Consider the following 20,504-nt stretch of genomic DNA (forward strand, 5'->3'; position numbering starts at 1 on the left):
AAAAGGGTGGAGAGGAGACCCTGCCCCAAGTGGAGGAGTTCAAGTACCTCAGAGTCTTGTTCACGAGTGAGGGAAGAGTAGATCGTGAGATCGACAGGCGGATCGGTGCGTCGTCTTCAGTAATGCGGACGCTGTATCGATCCGTTGTGGTGAAGAAGGAGCTGAGCCGGAAGGCAAAGCTCTCAATTTACCGGTCCATCTACGTTCCCATCCTCACCTATGGTCATGAGGACAAGATCACAGGTACAAGCAGCCGAAATGAGTTTCCTCCGCCGGGTGGCGGGTCTCTCCCTTAGAGATAGGGTGAGAAGCTCTGCCATCCGGGGGGAGCTCAAAGTAAAGCCGCTGCTCCTCCACATCGAGAGGAGCCAGATGAGGTGGTTCGGGTATCTGGTCAGGATACCTCCCAAACGCCTCCCTAGGGAGGTGTTTAGGGCACGTCCGACCGGTAGGAGGCCACAGGGAAGACCCCGGACAGGTTGGGAAGACTAGGTCTCCCGGCTGGCCTGGGAACTCCTTGGGATCCCCCGGGACGAGCTGGACAAAGTGGCTGGGGAGAGGAAAGTCTGGGCTTCCCTGCTTAGGCTGCTGCCCCCGTGACCCGACCTTGGATAAGCAGAAGAAGATGGATGGATGGATGGAGAATTTTTGAATTTTGTATTATATTTTATAATTTTTTTCAATCTGCCCTGTCCAACTACTCAGGCAAATCATACTGTTGATGTAGATGCACATACCTGCGGTACAGATTTACTTTAGAAAAGAGAAATGTTAGATACTTCTTTTGTTGCCATATTTGTATTTGACTTTATTAAATGTTTAGGTAGAGTTTATTAAACAAAACCAGTATTGTTTTAGGTAATATAGACATTTATCACAGCTGTTTATCTATTTCTTGGACGAATGTAGTTAATCATAGAACTAACTGACACCCAATGTTTTAAAAAAAGTATTGAATTTGAATCGAGAATTATTTTGAATCAAAAATCGATTCTGAATTGAATCATTGCCCCCAAAAATCGAATCGAATCGAATCGTGTGGTGCCCAAATATTCACAGCCCTAGTGTATGAACGATTGAATGATATGGCTAACATTTGTTGATGGAAACATTTTTTTTTACACCACAAAAGAACAAAATCATCTTCCTGTGCATTCGCCCCTCGTCCTGTTAGAGGATAAATAGTTAGAACCGTGGCCCCAAGCACTCAGACTAAATCTGTCCAATCTAAGCCGATGAGCATGAACTGATAAAAACTACTCGGATGAGAGGCCAAATGTCGTCTAAGACAAACAGTCAACTGATCAGTTGAATGCACCGAGAATAACAATAACCTTTTAGACGTAATTTCACCCTGTTGACACGATGGATGAGGACATGCTGATTCTAGAGGTCCGAAATCCATCCATCCATCAATCTATTTTCTACCAAAATCAAATAATCATAGCACAGGCCTATCCTTGACAGCTCTTTGGGCACCTTGGTCAACTATACCTGACTCGGGGGGCGGGGTAAGCAGGGAAGTGGTTAGCGCAAGTTGAATCAGAAGTGTGTGTGTGTGTGTGTGTACAAAGCTTGCTAGGGTTGTTGTTACAGTTGTGTTGTTGCTCAGTGGCCTAGTGGTTAGAGTGTCCGCCCTGAGATCGGTAGGTTGTGAGTTCAAACCCCGGCCGAGTCATACCAAAGACTATAAAAATGGGACCCATTACCTCCCTGCTTGGCACTCAGCATCAAGGGTTGGAATTGGGGGTTAAATCACCAAAAATGATTCCCGGGCGCGGCCACCGCTGCTGCCCACTGCTCCCCTCACCTCCCAGGGGGTGATCAAGGGTGATGGGTCAAATGCAGAGAATAATCTCGCCACACCTAGTGTGTGTGTGACAATCATTGGTACTTTAACTTTAACTTTAACTTTGCTACAAATACAAAAATAAAGTAGTCTTTCTGCAAGGCAAAACCGTCATCTTTTCCACGAATCAAGTCAAGTCAGTGCCGTCACAGACACCCGCGACACCAGAGACGTTCCGCGATGTTGCTGTTCAGCAGCTGTTACGTATCTCGTGGAAATGACCAGGAAATATAACAAAGTTGGGTTTTTTGTAAATTTTGTTGGTAATTATATACTAATATATTTACACCGTTATCTCAACTTACAAGGAACCTTAACTTACGAGTATTTTGAGCTATGAGCTGGTTCTTTAACGTAAAGGGGAACATTATCACAATTTCATAATTGTTAAAACCATTAAAAATCAGTTCCCAGTGGCTTATTATATTTTTCGAAGTTTTTTTTCAAAATTTTACCCATCACGCAATATCCCTAAAAAAAGCTTCAAAGTGCCTGATTTTAACCATCGTTATAAACACCCGTCTATTTTCCTGTGACGTCACATAGTGAAGCCAACACAAACAAACATGGCGGAAAGAACAGCAAGCTATAGCGACATTAGCTCGGATTCAGACTCGGATTTCAGCGGCTTAAGCGATTCAACAGATTACGAATGTATTGAAACGGATGGTTGTAGTGTGGAGGCAGGTAGCGAAAACGAAATTGAAGAAGAAACTGAAGCTATTGAGCCACATCGGTTTGAACCGTATGCAAACGAAACCGACGAAAACGACACGACAGCCAGCGACACGGGAGAAAGCGAGGACGAATTTGGCGATCGCCTTCCAACCAACGATTGGTATGTGTTTGTTTGGCATTAAAGAAAACTAACAATTATGAACTAGGTTTACAGCATATGAAATACATTTGGCAACAACATGCACTTTGAGAGTGCAGACAGCCCAATTTTCATCAATTAATATATTCTGTAGACATACCCTCATCCGCGCTTTTTTCCTGAAAGCTGATCTGTCCAGTTTTGGAGTTGGTGTCAGCAGGCCGGGGAAGCTAGGGTCGATAGGGGGTTTAGCTCGCTCGTCTGCGGGAACAAACTTGCCGTGCTACCGAGGTCCTTTGTCCCTGAATTGCTCACACACTCCGGCAGATTCAATGGGGGTCTGACGGCAGATTTCTTTGACTTTATCGTTGGAAATGCATCTGCTTTGAGTGTCGCAGGATATCCACACATTCTTGCCATCTCTGTCGTAGCATAGCTTTCGTCGGTAAAGTGTGCGGAACAAACGTCCAATTTCTTGCCACTTTCGCATCTTTGGGCCACTGGTGCAACTTGAATCCGTCCCTGTTCGTGTTGTTACACCCTCCGACAACACACCGACGAGGCGTGATGTCTCCAAGGTACGGAAAACAGTCGAAAAAACTGAAAATAACAGAGCTGATTTGACTCGGTGTTTGAGAAAATGGCGGATTGCTTCCCGATGTGACGCCACGTTGTGACGTCATCGCTCCGAGAGCGAATATTAGAAAGGCGTTTAATTCGCCAAAATTCACCCATTTAGAGTTCGGAAATCGGTTAACAAAATATATGGTCTTTTTTCTGCAACATCAAGGTATATATTGACGCTTACATAGGTCTGGTGATAATGTTCCCCTTTAAGTTATGGGCATCATTTGAGTTACAAGCATTTTTGCCACCGGTTGAAGTAGTATTTGTCCACGCCCACAGCCAGAGATTGACACAATCCTGCCCTCCAGCCGCAGAAGGTTGTAAGGCTGGAAAAATCAGAGAAACTATTTAAAACATGTCCTCCCGGTTACTCGACCCAGCATGGAGCCGCAGGCGTCCAAACGAGGACATTTATCCATGGAGTTGAAGGAAGGGGCTGCCTGTCCGTCACTTAATTATGTCCGTGTGCAATGTAAACAGCAATTTCCTAGTTCATTGTATCACATATTGGAGAATCACCCCATAGGAGACACCTACCAACGTCTGTACCCCAAGATAAATGCTGAACAATATTATTACATTACTTCCACTATGGACTGTACTCTCACATTATTAACTGTATCCACTCGGCATCTATTGCACCGGTCACCCAAGGGGTGTCCCCACATCTGCGGTCCCTTCCAGGGTGTCACGTTGTTCCCGTTGCCTTGAGTTTTTTCTTGCCCTAATTTTTGATCTGAGCTGAGGATGTTGTTGTGGTTTGTGCAGCCCTTTAGAACATTTGTGAATAAGGGCTATATAAGTAAACTTTGATTGATTGATTGATTCATAAATCTACTATAGTTGTTTGTAGTACATTATAGTGTATTGTTTTATACAATAGTTCATCCCCTTTTAAAAGGAACGTTACATGTTAAAATTGTGGTGTTGGGGGTGACTATAAGCCATAACCTTTTTCCTATGCTTTGAACTCTGCGGCTTATAAAACGGTGCAGCTAATTTATTGATTTTTCTTCGCTGGCGGTCATAGTACAGATTACATTAGCAAAACAAATCAAATTCACTGAACAGGTGTATTATTGTTTGTTTATGTCACCATCTTTTGGACAAGTTTGCACTGTAGTGCTGCATTGCCTTCCTGTTTAGACTGAGCTTTCAACCGAAAGTAGAAGTCCTGTTCCGTGTACCAGCCGATCATAGCATTTCTACTTGTATGGATTTTTGATTCATCACTCCAAACGTTTGTAAGTTTTACAATATAACTAAAACAATTCCTACTTACTAAACTGTCCCGTGTGATGTCTGTAGGAGTGTTTAATGCATATTTGTACATGCTATCGTCATGAAATCAAGCTAGCGTCGTTAGCATATGCTAACACGTTTACAAGTGTCTTTTTTAGTATGATGAACTTACAAGGGCTTTCATTTTCTATTGTTTCAGTTTCATAAATTAATCAAAAAGTCACTGTGAACTTATTGAATCTGTTTAGCTGATTGGGGACTTCTGTTTTGTTTGATCTTCCTTTGGAAACTATTAAGGTATGTAAATAAACATTTACAAAATCTTTCTGTGTAAATAACTAATTTCACAATGTATTTATCTGCGTCTTATAGTCCAGTGCGGCTAATATGTGGAAAAAGATTTATTTATTCTAGAATTTAGTGAGTTTGGCTTACATACCAATGCGCTCTATAATCCGGAAAATATGTTAATTTCAAAAGGCAGGACTGCTTTGAGATACGAACTTGGTCGTGAAACTCAATGTGCTTGTAAGTTCAGTTACCATTCAATATAATATCCTTAAGTAGAATACTATTTGGACTATGTACAATCCAGCAACTAGCTTGACACATACAGATAAATAAATATTATTACGATCTCAATAGAATTAAAAAAAAAAAAGTATCTCTTCTAGGATGGCATTGCAGGAAATAATTGAAAACCACTGACCTAGTGCATTGAACAAAGAGGGCACAGTCGACAAAGTTAAATTCATTGTGTGTTAAAAATACTTGGCCAACAAAACTGATTCTGACTCTGAATCTGACATTAGGTGCAATTGGTAATTATTTCCTCATAAAGATGACTTTGCAGCCAGTTCATTAAGCAGGAATAAAGCATCCTTGTTAGTTTGCGGCTACGTCTCGATAGGAGGCTCCACTGCTTCAGCGAACTGCGAGTGACTGTCTGCTAGAAACGATTAGCACACAGCATGCCCCGAGTCTGTTTGCCGAGTCTTGCTGCTTTTAATTTCACTGCTCTGGTAATTAAAAAAGTTATTTAAGTTCTGCTGCAGTTTGAACAGTGAAGACAGAAGCAGCATAATATCGGGGCTATATTCCTACTCATTTTAAAATTAAACGGAGTGACGTTTGGTCCATCCATCCATGGATGGATGGATGGATGGATGGATGGACGTTTGGTGTGGAACAGCACACTTTTTAGAAAGTAGACACTGTTTTATGCAAGTGTTTAAATATAATTATGTATTCATCACAATGTCACGGGAGATTTTGTTCCACTTTAATTTATTTGACCCACATAACGAAAAATAGGTTTTTGATGTCAGAGGGCTGTAAGTGGCATGTTATTGTCACCTAACACAGTGCATTAATTTATCATCATCAAACAGGGATTTAGTTTGTGGTCTTATAGATTTTAGCTTCTACCTCTGGCTTCTGCATTTGTTTCCACATAATGCCTTCTGGCTGTGAAACCATCCATTCTCCATCCTTCATACATTTTTAATCACACTTCCTTCCCTTGGACATTTCTTACTGGACACCCCCACCGGCTGATCATTCCATTGCCAATGCTACTCTCCTTGTCCTTTGATAACACAAATGTTGCTTTACTACGGTCAGGTTAGACCCTCCCACTAAACTGACTGCATTGTTTGCTATGAAGACTCTTTGAAAAACAGGTAATTTGGATGACTTGCTGCATGTTACCATGGCAGCTCAGGTGCTGATGTATATATATATAATTTATGAGCTTTCTCAGCATCTTTGCATGGTGGCTTCAAGGTGTCATAACTGAGCTCTGAGGTGGTTTCATCATTTTGCATTGTTAACCTGTCTTGCCTATTCTTTAGCAGCACGGATGGAGAACATTTTGTTTAGGTACTTCTTCGATGATCTAGTGCAGGGGTAGGGAACCTATGGCTCTAAGCCAGATGTGGCTCTTTTGATGACTGCATCGATCAGATAAATCTTAGCTGACATTGCTTAACATGATAAGTAATGAATAATTCCGCTGGTAATCACAGTGTTAAAAATAATGTTAAAAATATAAAACATTCTCATGGATTTTAATCCATTCATCCATTTTCTACCGCACCTGTTCAAGATGTCGCATTATTGGTAAGAAGTATTTTATTTATTATTGGTTAGCTTCAGAATAACAATGTTATTAAAAAGAATAATAGACTTATTTTATATATATATATATATATATATATATATAGCCGAGTGTGAAGCGACTGGGATGAGAATCAGCACATCCAAGTCCGAGTCCATGGTTCTCGCCAGGAAAAGGGTGGAGTGCTATCTCCGGGTTGGGGAGGAGATCTTGCCCCAAGTGGAGGAGTTCAAGTACCTCGGAGTCTTGTTCACGAGTGAGGGAAGAGTGGATCGTGAGATCGACAGGCGGATCGGTGCGGCGTCTTCAGTAATGCGGACGCTGTATCGAGCCGTTGTGGTGAAGAAGGAGCTGAGCCGGAAGGCAAAGCTCTCAATTTACCGGTCGATCTATGTTCCCATCCTCACCTATGGTCATGAGCTTTGGGTTATGACCGAAAGGACAAGATCACGGGTACAAGCGGCCGAAATGAGTTTCCTCCGCCGGGTGGCGGGGCTCTCCCTTAGAGATAAGGTGAGAAGCTCTGCCATCCGGGGGGAGCTCAAAGTAAAGCCGCTGCTCCTCCACATCGAGAGGAGCCAGATGAGGTGGTTCGGGCATCTGGTCAGGATGCCACCCGAACGCCTCCCTAGGGAGGTGTTTAGGGCACGTCCGACCGGTAGGAGGCCGCGGGGAAGACCCAGGACACGTTGGGAAGACTATGTCTCCCGGCTGGCCTGGGAACGCCTCGGGGTCCCACAGGAAGAGCTGGACGAAGTGGCTGGGGAGAGGGAAGTCTGGGCTTCCCTGCTTTGCTGCCCCCGCGACCCGACCTCGGATAAGCGGAAGAAGATGGATGGATGGATGGATAGACTTATTGTCCTCTAAAAATGTTGGTATTACTTAAAAATGCATGCATTTAGTTGTATTCAGTGTTAAAAAATATTATATGGCTCTCACGGAAATACATTTTAAAATATTTGGCTTACATGGCTCTTTCAGCCAAAAAGGTTCCCGACCCCTGATCTAGTGCTACGGCTGCTGGTGTTTGTTCCTGTCGTTTTTTGTCTTAGCTGAACACAGATTGTATTCCAAAGCTAATTTTTCCTTTTTCTCTGATTTTGCATGATTCCACCCACTCAATTTTCCTCAGCCACATGAATTCGCAAATTCCCATCCACTAATAAATGCAGCACTCTTTTTCACCTGTAGTGTGCGCAAGGAAATAATGTGATTAATTTCCACAGTTTGATACATTACACCCTGAAAATGTTCAGTATTAAAACTGACTTTGTTTCGAATTCTGCATGTTATTTTTGCTAATTAAAAAATGTTTTGCTTGCTATAGCAGTTATTAGAATACAGTATTTGGAACGTCAAAATGTTAACTTGTACAGTCATTACCGCTTGGATTTTATTAGTTAGTTAGCAAATAGCAAGCAACATATTGCAAAAAGTTATGGGCTGATTTGGATGAAAATGGAACAATTTATTCGATTTTGGAGTTTTACAGATAATTTCTACTACGTTACTTTTAGGGTTGTGCATTTCAAATATATTGTACATACAAATACACATATATACTCACATACACACAATTATTCATACATATAAACATACATACGCACACACATAGGTCCACTGTCACATCCGTTTTGTCGGTCGCGTCTTTTGTGGCTTTAAAGTTAAGTTGTGGCTTTACATCATTGTGTTGTGTCGTTTGTATTTGTTGTGGCTTTTGCATTTGTGTTGCAGTTGAAAGTTTTTGTGTTCTAATTAATGATATTGACTTGTCGCATGTGCATTTGTTATGACCTGTCTCGACCACCGTAGCTATCCGCCATTTTTGTTTTGATGACGTCACAGACGGGCAAATAGATTAAACTTTTAACGCCCCTTTTTTTTAAAGAGCTAAACGTCATATAAAGTCTGCTGTTCTTAAATCCAAGGTTTTCCTTTTTCTTGTGGCAATAAAATCGATTGACTCTGTTTTCAAACGATCTTGGATCTCGCCGGGCGCTGATCGATATTCTTGACATTTAGGAATAAAAATCGATCTATCAATTAATCGTTACACCCCTAAATATGATGCAATCTAATACAGTTCCTTGTTTAAAGTAAACTTACATTTTTATGAATGAGTCCTAGGCCAGTTCTATAAACGTGGCACTATTTGTCTTCAAATAAATATAGTTAAAAAAAGCTAGCAAAACCCGCATGCACTGTAACCTATGTGGTTCTGTCCCTGCTTTCTGTTGAGCCTGGGACTCGAACCTGGGTCGCCGGTATGAGAAACGAGCGTCCAGCTACCGAGCTAAAAGCTCGTACCGAGCTAAAAGCCCGTACTATCAGCCCGATACCTGCATTGTTCATTGCCTGCTTTCTGTTCCACCCAGACTCGAGCCTGGGTCGCCAGCATGAGAGATGAGCGTCTATCTACCGAGCTGTAAGCCAGGGCTATCAACCCGATAGCCAGCACTGCTCTTGAGGTTGTCAGGTAGAGAGGTTTGCCAATGTAGACATGGCCCAGCCACAATGGCTGTCCTCCGTTACATAAGGATTCTTTACTGTAGGGCCTGGCAGAGGCCTGTGCTCTCTGAGATCTATTCTAGTTTTATATGTAATCATAATTATAGTTGTTTTTTGTTTTTTGTATAATTCGCTTTTATTTTTTGTTTCTTTGTTTTATTGGTGGAAACCTACTTTCCCATACAGCAAGGCCCATTTTGAAAGTTCCCAAATATGGATCCATGCCGAATATAGCGTTGCATTAGGAAACATATTGAATATGGTGGACTGAATGACTACCAGATTTTTATTTAAAGACAAGTCAGTATGAATGTGTTGCCGTAGAAACGGTGAGTGGGAAGAGAACTACGCAGCCACTAAAAGGCCAAATGATCGAGATGATGAATAATAGCTCCGCGTGCATCTACATTTGTACGTGGGAGAGTGTTCAATGACTTAATTGCACGCCCAAGTGCAAAATCTTTGTAGAGAGATTAGTATACAGATAAGATGATACAGGCATTACAACTTGTTTGTTTAAATGTGAATGATTTGCTTCAGTAGCTAGAATGGTTAATTGCCTCGCTCACACTTTGCGTTGGATTTATTTATCAACTTAAATATGTTCATTCTATGTTTATCTCTTGTTTTTTTTTACCTTTATCATATAGATTGTCCATAAACATTTGCAGCGTTGCCGGTGTACAGTATATTGCTAATACTGTATATATCTACGTACACTGCATTCACTTTTAAGACGTATTCATTGCAATGATGGTGATGGTGCCCATACTTGCCAACCCTCCCGGATTTTCCGGGAGACTCCCGAAATTCAGCGCCTCTCCCGAAAACCTCCCGGGACACATTTTCTCCCGAAAATCTCCCGAAATTCAGGCGGACCTGGAGGCCACGCCCCCTCCAGGTCCGCATGGAGCAATGTTGTTGTAATATATTGAGTTGGAGGCAATAAACAGGCGAGGGGAGGAAGTACGTCTCTTTACTGTAGACTTCAGAACAGACTCACACACTTGACGTCAGGTGCGCAACACCACGTAAATCGTTGGCCAACCAAAAAGTAACCACAGTACGCTAAAGCCAACATTCACCAGGAGATGGCAACAGACAAACATAGATCACTCTATTACATTCCAGTCTCTCCATGTTTTCTCCCATGGTAACATGTGATCCACATGCACTGTGCGCTGTCTCTGTCCCTCTTGATATATATATATATATATATATATATATATATATATATATATATATATATATATATATATATATATATATATACAAGAAAATACTTAACTTTCAGTGAATTCTAGTTATATATATATTTATTTTATCATATATATATATATATATATTTATTTTACTATATATATATATATATATATATATATATATATATAGTAAAATAAATATATATATATATAGTAAAATAAATATATATATATATATATATATATACAGTATATATATATATATATATATATATATATATATACAAGAAAATACTTCACTTTCAGTGAATTCTAGCTATATATATATATTTATTTTATCATATATATATATATATTTATTTTACTATATATATATAGTAAAATAAATATATATATATATATATATATATGATAAAATAAATATATATATATAGCTAGAATTCACTGAAAGTGAAGTATTTTCTTGTATATATATATATATATATATATATATATATATATATATATATATATATATATATATATATATATATATATATATATATATATATATATACTGTATATATATATGAAATACTTGACTTGGTGAATTCTAGCTGTAAATATACTCCTCCCCTCTTAGCCACGCCCCCAACCACGCCCCACCCCCCAACCCCCACCCCCACCTCCCGAAATCGGAGGTCTCAAGGTTGGCAAGTATGATGGTGCCGCATTTCACGCACTTTATAGCAGTGGTCCCCAACCACCGGTCCAGGGACCGGTACCGGTCCGTGACACATTTGCTACCGGGGCCGCAGAGAAACATGAAATAATTTATAAAGGACTGCATTTTCTCCAAATTAACTTTGACCTGTCCCACCAGACACACCAATAAGCGTGTTTATAGATGTACAATAAAACTCCTCATAGGAAGTTGTTATATTTGTTATAACTTTGTGACATGATACAATGCACATTCATGAACATATCAAATATAAATGTGACAGATTGTAGCCAAAGGCTGATTTCCATCTGCATGTCATTGCCAAGAAACAAGCTCCCACTAATTCAGCGTTATAGTGACTTGTATTTTTCATGCACTTATTTTTGCTGTATTTATCTGGCACAAGTGGAAAAACACTTGTCCCTAAAAATAATGCTGACATTAAACCGGTCCGTGGTACAAAAAAGGTTGGGGACCACTGATTTATAGGCTATATGTGTGGAACGCCTGTTTTCTTTGTAATCACATCAAATTTACAACTCCACATCAGATCTCAAAATCATTCACATTTATATGTTTTGTTTTTGCGAACACATAAGATAAAACATGTAACTTTGACAGATTATCTTATCTTAGATGATAGGTTGAACATTATTTTTTCTGCCCGTCCTCCCCCTCTACTGCCTCCATCACACTATTGGGAAGGCACTCCGTTTCCATGGTTACACTCCAGTATGCAGGGTGTTGTTCGTGTGTGTGTGTGTATGTAGGTGGCTTATGCTTGCACATGTCATATGTGCAGTGTGTATATGATGGAGGCTGGAACGGCAGGCTCCTGGGTAAAGAATTCTGAAAAGCCATATTTCTACAAACAATAAATAGAGGATGATAAGAATTTTTAAAGATGCGTCTTTCTCCTACGCACACGCATGAAAGGCATGCCGAAAATAATTCTCTCAACATTTAACTCCCCTTATTATTTTTCCCTCTGCAATTGTTTGTATGCCCAAAAGACGAGTGGAAGCAGCAGGGTAGAAGAGAAGCCGGTCCAAGTACGCTCTGTTCTCGTCAGCCTCAGTGAAGTCACAGCCAGCATGTTGTGCTCAGTGCCAGCGGCCACTCCAAGACGACACAGTATGGACAGGCAGGGAGTGTGCGTATTACATGATTTCTCTACTGGCCGCAGTCTGACTAACCATTATTCGGTCAAATGTTGTAAAATGTGAACATCCCAATGATTTTCGAAGCTAAATATACCACTGATACTGTACATATTTTAAGACTATGATACCAATATACTATTGGTACATCTTTCAAAATTCTGATACCAATGATGATTGTATCTTTTTCTTTATGACATTAATGCAAAATTAGCGTTTGAGGTGTTTGATTCTTGATACCATGTGACATCCATAAGATATTAAAGAGTGATTGTTGATGCATATGCAATGGACAGAGCTACAAGAATGGAATTGTAGTGATAGAAGACCGGAGAGACCACTGGTATGTAGTTACTATTGGTCCCAACTTAGATACAATTGGCTGTAAATGCTATGTGTATTGATCGTTATTTACTAAGCATTAAATGGTCAATGCTAGTAGTGTTTGATGCTATCCCCCTTTGGTTTAAGGTTATCGACCTATCCTGAAAAGCTTCTGAAATAGATGTGGTCTGAAATAAACCCTCCATAATCTACTAGAGTTGAGCTGATAAAGCGTACTCTACGATGCATGCGGACAAAAGTCCTAAAGAACTTGACGGCCATTGTTTTATAGCCAGAACAAAAGAACTGTTATTTTATATTTACACACATAAACACACAGTATCTAGCTGTTGTATGAAAAGTGTGGCGGATTGTCTGCTCTTTTCAAGTTGGGAGATTTTGTTGTCTCAGGTGGGGTCTCCAAAGGCAGCTTGGTCTCAGATGAGGGACCACACTCTGTATGTGTATGGTTTGGCATTCTCTAGTTCAGTGGTTCTCAAATGGGGGTACGCGTACCCCTGGGGGTACTTGAAGGTATGCCAAGGGGTTCGTGAGATTTTTTTTAAATATTCTAAAAATAGTAACAACTCAAAAATCCTTTATAAATATATTTATTTAATAATACTTCAACAAAGTTGATAAACTGAACATCAAATCAAGTAAGGCTATTCCATTCATTACAATGCAACAATGCAATATTCAGTGTTGACAGCTAGATTTTTTTGTGGACATATTTATAATTTAATCACTTGTTTATTTTTCAACAAGTTTTTAGTTATTTTTATATCTTTTTTTCCAAATAGTTCAAGAAAGACCACTACAAGTGAGCAATATTTTGCACTGTTATACAATTTAATAAATCAGAAACTGATGACGTAGTGCTGTATTTTACTTCTTTATCTCTTTTTTTCAACCAAAAAGACTTTGCTCTGATTAGGGGGTACTTGAATTAAAAAAATGTTCACAGGGGGTACATCACTGGAAAAAGGTTGAAAACCACTGCTCTAGTTGGCCTCGTGTGCCTGAAAAAAACACCTGTGTCTTTAGAAATACATCCTCTGGGTACAATGGATATCTTTAATGCCTCCAGTTTTACTATTGTTATCGTTGGGAATGGGCATACTTTACCAACTTTAAAAACAAACTATAAAATATAATTATTTTTTTGCCCGATTAGCTGCCCTTTATGTAATCAGTCAAATCATTAATCAGGTTCACCTATTTGTGAGAATTCCCATTAACCAACTCATTTATTGTTATTACTCATCACTTGCTGTCCGACATTCCCAGAGACATATTATGGGCATAGATTACATCTAATTCCACTGTTCTAACCACATTTTTATCTGCATTCAACACAAGGTAGAACTGCAATGGTGATCCTTTCTGCTATGTCTTCTTATTCTCTAGGAGACAAAGGAGGTCTTCAAGAAAGCTGGTTAAGTGAAAACTCTTAAGTATGTGAACATTGAGATGAGAGAAATTCAGGGTTTATATCTGTCAGTAGACTCAATATGGAAGCGCTAAAAACTTCAACATGGCTGGCGGGGTGAAGACACAGTCGATGGGTGCATAGCCTGGTGGAAGGCTTCGGCATGTAAATAAGACCGCCCACAAAACGGCGCATTAGTAAATTACAAAAGACTGTTAGTAAGTGGCTTGAAGATGGTCTGTAAACAAAATGTATGCAACATTTGTTATGTTATATAGACCACAAGGAAGTGTTTACATGTAGAAAAAAAATCATAATATGATCCCTTTACGTTTATAATGAATATTTTACACTTTATGCTAGATGTAAGTCATTCTATCCTCACTATTTAAAACCAATGGCTGACATCACTGGCCACGTCTTGTGACGGAGGGAGACCTTTTCTTCGCAATGGCTACATAATACATATTATCTTTGCGCCGCATAGCAATAGTGTTGCTGCTTTCAGTGAAGCACAAGAAAAGCGTGAGGCAACTCACAGGCATACAAGAGATTACAAATTAGATGAACACGATTATAAAACGTAAGATGCTAAATATAACTGTAATTAATCAATTGCAACTAACGTGATAGTTTCACGTTAGTTGCACAATGAATCAACATGGTTTTCTTTCTAATTGTATCCAAAGAGACTTTTTATAAGACACTTAAAAGGTCTCCGGTGTGGATTACAGCCAAGGCTGACACTCTAAACCGGTTAAATGATACCTGACAATCTGTCCAGTTTTCTTATATCATTTAGCCTTCTAATCATTCAAAAAAATCATTAATCTATGAGAAATTAGGTTCAGAACTGCGCAACGTCAAACATAACTAAAAAGAACACACATATGACCAACAATCCTGATAATTGTTTAGTATTTACTGCAGAAAAGTAGTAAATATTCTGCCAAACTATCTTTTTGCATTCTTTTATTTAAGGGTGTAATGGTACACAAAAATTTCGGTTCGGTACGTACCTCGGTTTAGAGGTCACGGTTTGGTTCATTTTCGGTACAGTAAGAAAACAACAAAATATACATTGGGTTTCAATATGTAAAAGTGCTTTGAGTCACTAGAGAAAAGTGCTATATACATATAATTCACTTCACTTCACTTCACACATTCTTATTTGTATCTCCAAACTAAGATATTTTCTATTCAAAGCTCAGATATGATTTTATGGGTTGTACTTGTACTTGTACTTGGGTTGTACTTGTATAGCGCTTTTCTACCTTCAAGGTACTCAAAGCACTTTGACACTACTTCCACATTTACCCATTCACACACACATTCACACACTGATGGAGATTTTATTTTAGATACTGAAACCTCTTATGGTTAGCTTGGGGGTTCCTACTTAATTGCAGGGTTGGTTCTGCAGCACATTGAGAAGGAAGGTACACTGCTTAAAATTAATTGCAGGCTTGGTTTTGCAGCACATTGAGGAGGAAGGTACACTGCTTAAAAAAAACATTCTCACAACCAATTCCAGACCACGCAGTTTGTATATCTAAAGCTCAGCGTTCAAGGAACTGTACTATGTCCTTTGAAACAGAGACACATGGGCATGCTTATATGTTTATATTTGGACCCATAACTGATCTCAGAGATGTTTACTAAAAACTGCACTGAATGCTTTTGTTCAATTTAATTTGTAGGCTACTAAACTTGTTATTCTCCTGACCTAACTTAAATGGTCGGTATAGCATGCTTCTACCTGCTTAGAATCTAAGCATTTTACTATACTGTTTGCTTTTGGCAGTATTCCATTCCTATCTTTACAAACAATTTGCTGTTCTCATATTCAGGCAGAAGACTAACAGGAATAGTTGCATTCTCACTTAAAGTTGCGACTCTGGTTACCCAATCAATTTACGGCACATAATTCGTAGTTTTTGCCTTTTGTGGTCACTATAGAACTTATGTTTTATTCAGACTCTGCGGGTCAGGTCTAGGTACTTTTTACATAAAATATTTATGCTATGCAGTTGAAAGTGAATTTCACAAAACTATATGGACTCAATGAAATATTTTAAGTTATTGTGATAGCCCAGAAAGTGCTGCAGGTTATTGAAGTTTTATAAAATATCACAAAGAACATCTACTTATTGTGACCCTCATCCGCAATTAGAGTTGGGGGCAGCTGAGTGCTTTTCTGTGTCCTGCTGAGAGAGTGTGAGGTTACCAGAAGCTCGACAGATCCTAATTTAAACCTCTCACCAAGGCATGGTGCCTGCTGGCGGGATGAGAGGGCTGTGATACCAAAACCAGCAGAAGGCTTTTCGATTTTACTGTACGGCATCTGTGATTCTCTGTGTATTCCGGCCAAAGGAGGTCCAGGGGACTGCAGTGCGGTATTTTGCTACTTGGTTCAGTGCGTTCATTTTCCCACAAGGAAATCCTTGGGCTTTTTTTAATACTAGACAGGACACTGTATTCAGCAAAGTTTGCAGCTTTGGAGTCACAGAGTTTCAAGGGCGTACAGTCCCATGAGGTGAACAGCTGTACACTATATGGACAAAAGACTTTGGACACTTTGCCATTGCACTTACAGGATGTGACAATACAGAGTGATGAAAGCAGAGAAAAGGATGGTAAAGGTTACGCAACATGATGTCAATGCAGCGATAAACAGTCCTTATTACAAATGGCAGAGCCTTTTCTGTGGGTGGTAATCATCCATCCAGATGCTGAGGCTGTTTTTCCTCCCCCTCGCTTGCAACTGACATTTTCACATGGTCAGCTGATCGTTCCCTGTCTCTTTCTTTCTTTTACACAGTAACTTTTACTCCAAGATAATCCACTTGCATATACAACACTAATTTAACATAATGCTTTGATTTTGTCATTACAAAAATGCCAATATTTAGGGATTTGTTTTGACAAATCGGCCATTGATCATTATCGCAGATTTTCATGAAAAAGTATATGGCCGCCATTGCCGTTTATTGCCTTTCAATGCCGATCAGCAATAGTGACCCCCTCTGGTTGACATTGTGTTTATTTTTAATCCCTTGGCAAAGTAGCAGCTAATTATGGTTCTCAGTACACAGTGTGGAGCCGTTCCTCTAAGCTAATAATAATCACCTCCATTGCGGCACAGAAACGGTATTTCTTAGTATCTTAAAGTATTTTTTTTAATTTGCCTATCATTTACAATCATTATGCGAGACAAGAACACATGTTTTTTTTAAAAGATAGTAAAACACGCTTGGAAAATGCGGCTAATGGGAGCCACCGTTGAGGCCTTCAAAGCCCTCTAAAACAACTTCAAAACCCTTCATAAACGTTTTATATACACACTGCAAGTCTATATATAATGCAGTAACAGACAAGTTTATAGCAATATCTAATATCTACAATATTTACCGTATTTTGGCTATTTTAATTATCGTCGGGACTGATTTCTTCCACGCCTTGATTTCCGTTTCCACAGCAGCGCACTTCCGACTTCCGGCAACAAATGTGTGAAGTGAAGTGAAGTGAATTATATTTATACAGCACTTTTCTCTAGTGACTCAAAGCGCATTTACATACTGAAACCCAATATCTAAGTTAGATTTAAACCAGTGTGGGTGGCACTGGTAGCAAGGTGGGTAAAGTGTCTTGCCCAAGGACACAACGGCAGTGACTAGTGTTCCTACTTCCAGAAACAAACGCGAGTGTGTTTTCTGATCATGGCAGACTTGGTAATAGACAACAAAGATGACTATTTTTGGACAAATGAGAATTCACAACCTTATATTTTTTAAGCTAAATATACGGAAGATGAACTACTTTTTATAGAAGAAGCAAGCACAAACGGAGGGTGCAACGTTGGAGCAGACGGAAGCCGAGACAGTGACTTTGACATGGAACATAGAGCCAAGATATTTCGACATAGAGTGCTTACCCAAATAAACCAGAAAAAACATCCCAGCTTGACCAAATGCAAAATTGTCCATTGAGTAAGTCACTTTAATATTAATCATGATACACGCAGCACGTCATGTGTGTTATTACAACTACAGTAATTAAGCTGTCGAACTGGCTGTGTACAAACAAAACATGAAATGTGGGCTAATACTTTACAGATACTGTAATATGATTGTTCATGTTTTTCAGTCAGTACAGATTGGTGTTCTATCACATTGTGTTGTGCATTACAAACTCAAACGCGTTTCGTTTGGACTCAAAAGCAAGCTTATTTCTCGCCGTAATTTGGTTTTATGGCTAATACCAAAGCATACTGATGTGTTACTACGCTAGAAAAAAGTTACTTAGTGTTTGCTCTTACAATAACAATGTCGCTACAGCTTGGTTATTTATACAGGATACTGAACATAAATTAAGTATTGGTGACGGTTTTTGAATGCACTTTAAAGTGATTTAGAGGTAGAATTGATTGCTCCCATTAGCTGTTATGCTATCCACCAAGAACGAGACAATTTTTACATGTTAGAATGCAAAAAAAACAAAAAAACCTTTTGTCTTCTTGTCTCTCATTATAGTTGTGAACGATAGGCAAAATTCCAAAGAAAAAGTGCAGTTCCCCTTTAATTGACATTATCACTGGAGGACGAGGCTGAACGTATTACAAACATTTTGTCATGTTTGCTCAAAATATTTGTTGTTGTTGTTTGTGTTATTGTTTACGAATTCAGGGAATAAATCCCTGGACGCAGGAATACTTTGAGGGCAAAAACCAAAGGTTTTAAGTAAGTAGTAGATAGTAGTTTGGGCTTTAGTTTAGTAATTGTGTACTATAGACTTTGTTATGATGAAACAATCATATGTAATGAAAAGGAATAAGGAACTAGTTTACTTCAAATACTGTGTTTGTCACGGCTGGGACTGTGGCGTGGTTTGTTCTCCCGAGGTGCAAGTGATTTGGACCAGACATGGCGTGAAGGTGAATACATGATTTATTTTAACACTATATATCAAAAAGGAACAAACGAAAAGCGCGCACAATGGCGGAGGTACAAAACTAGACTATAAACAGAGAACTTGCACATTGGCAGAAACTATGAACAATTAAACAAAACTTACAAACTATGGCATGAATAAAAAAAACTTACTTGGATGAAAAAACGGCATGAAAAAGCGCAGCAAGGGTCATAAGGGTGTGTGGAGAGTATAAATGCGGGATGTCGCCAGAAAGACAAACTGAAAACAATGAACTTAAATACTACAGACATGATTAACGAAAACAGGTGTGTGACTCAAAACGTGAAACAGGTGCGTGACGTGACAGGTGAAAACTAATGGGTTGCTATGGTGACAAACAAGAGTGCACAATGAGTCCAAACGTGAAACAGGTGAAACTAATGGGTAACCATGGAAACAAGACAAGGGAGTGAAAAGCCAGAAACTAAAGAGTCCAATAACTAAACAAAACAAAACATGACTAATGCAAAACATGGTCACACAGACATGACAGTGTTGAACTGTTGATATTGTTGAACTGTCAATAGCACTCACCATAAATAAATTGAACAATGTACAGTTAATACATATGTTATCGGCCGATCTCACTCATGAGTGATCGGTACCTACCAAATGGATTTCAACACTACTAGTATACTGATGTGTATTCATGTTGATAGCATTGCTATTGTGGTTATAGTTTGCATTATTGTAAATCTACACTGCAGTGAGCTACTGTGCATTTCTACAACTACAATGATTAATATTTTTACATTGATGCGGGGGTGACTTAGTCAATGCAGCTCTTTTTTTGTATTTTATTTTATTGTGCAGATGCGCCCATTAATGTGGCTGATGAATATATTATTTAGCTTTTGCTGCTACATGACCTTTTGCTCCTACACAACGCCCTTGTGACTCTGAATATACAGTATATACTATAATGACAGGCTGCAGGTCTGTGGTCTAGTAAACAAGATTCATTCTCCTTGTCTACATTTATTGTCCTCAAGTTCGAATCAGTATCAAATGACCGCTCCTTTGAGGATATGAGATAGGGAAAGGGAAAGGTCTCTGGGGAATAGAACCGCGTTCTGATTGGTTTTGCCTAGAGCTGATCATTTGTTGTGACTGCGGCCGGAAGAGCTGTAGCTGTAACTGATAACATGGTTTGTTTGCGTGTATTGGATTGTTAGTGTCTCTCAGCTGGGAATTTCCTAAGTGTTTGGACAGACTCAATAAAGGCTAAAGGGAATCATCTTGGCAGTCTGTAATTAAATGGGTTTGGTTTTCTGCTGGGCTGCCACATGGTCCAAATTTAGCACTATTTTCGGCATGCATTCAACAACATTAAAAACAAGCACAGTAAAAACATATTTTTACATTTTGCGCAACTGAATGGCACCCTACAGTTACTAGGTTATTAAGCTGAATTTTAAGGAGATGACACCAGAGCTATTGGGCCTGTGTCACAAAGTGGAATTTAAATGTATTCATTAGTAGCACCATCAATAACATTTATGCCAACAAACAGGTGAGGCATTAAACAAGCAAAACAAGTAAATATTTCA

The 20,504-nt window shown here is 39.2% G+C and overlaps 1 protein-coding gene across 4 annotated transcripts in view; it reads left to right on the forward strand.

The window, feature by feature from the left end:
* The window catches only part of camsap2a (calmodulin regulated spectrin-associated protein family, member 2a), a 100,473-nt gene that overhangs the window by 12,245 nt on the left and 67,724 nt on the right, over nucleotides 1–20,504 (forward strand). The window lies entirely within an intron of this gene.

The sequence above is a fragment of the Nerophis lumbriciformis genome, linkage group LG14, assembly GCF_033978685.3.
Source record: "Nerophis lumbriciformis linkage group LG14, RoL_Nlum_v2.1, whole genome shotgun sequence".
In the NCBI taxonomy this organism is placed as follows: domain Eukaryota; kingdom Metazoa; phylum Chordata; class Actinopteri; order Syngnathiformes; family Syngnathidae; genus Nerophis; species Nerophis lumbriciformis.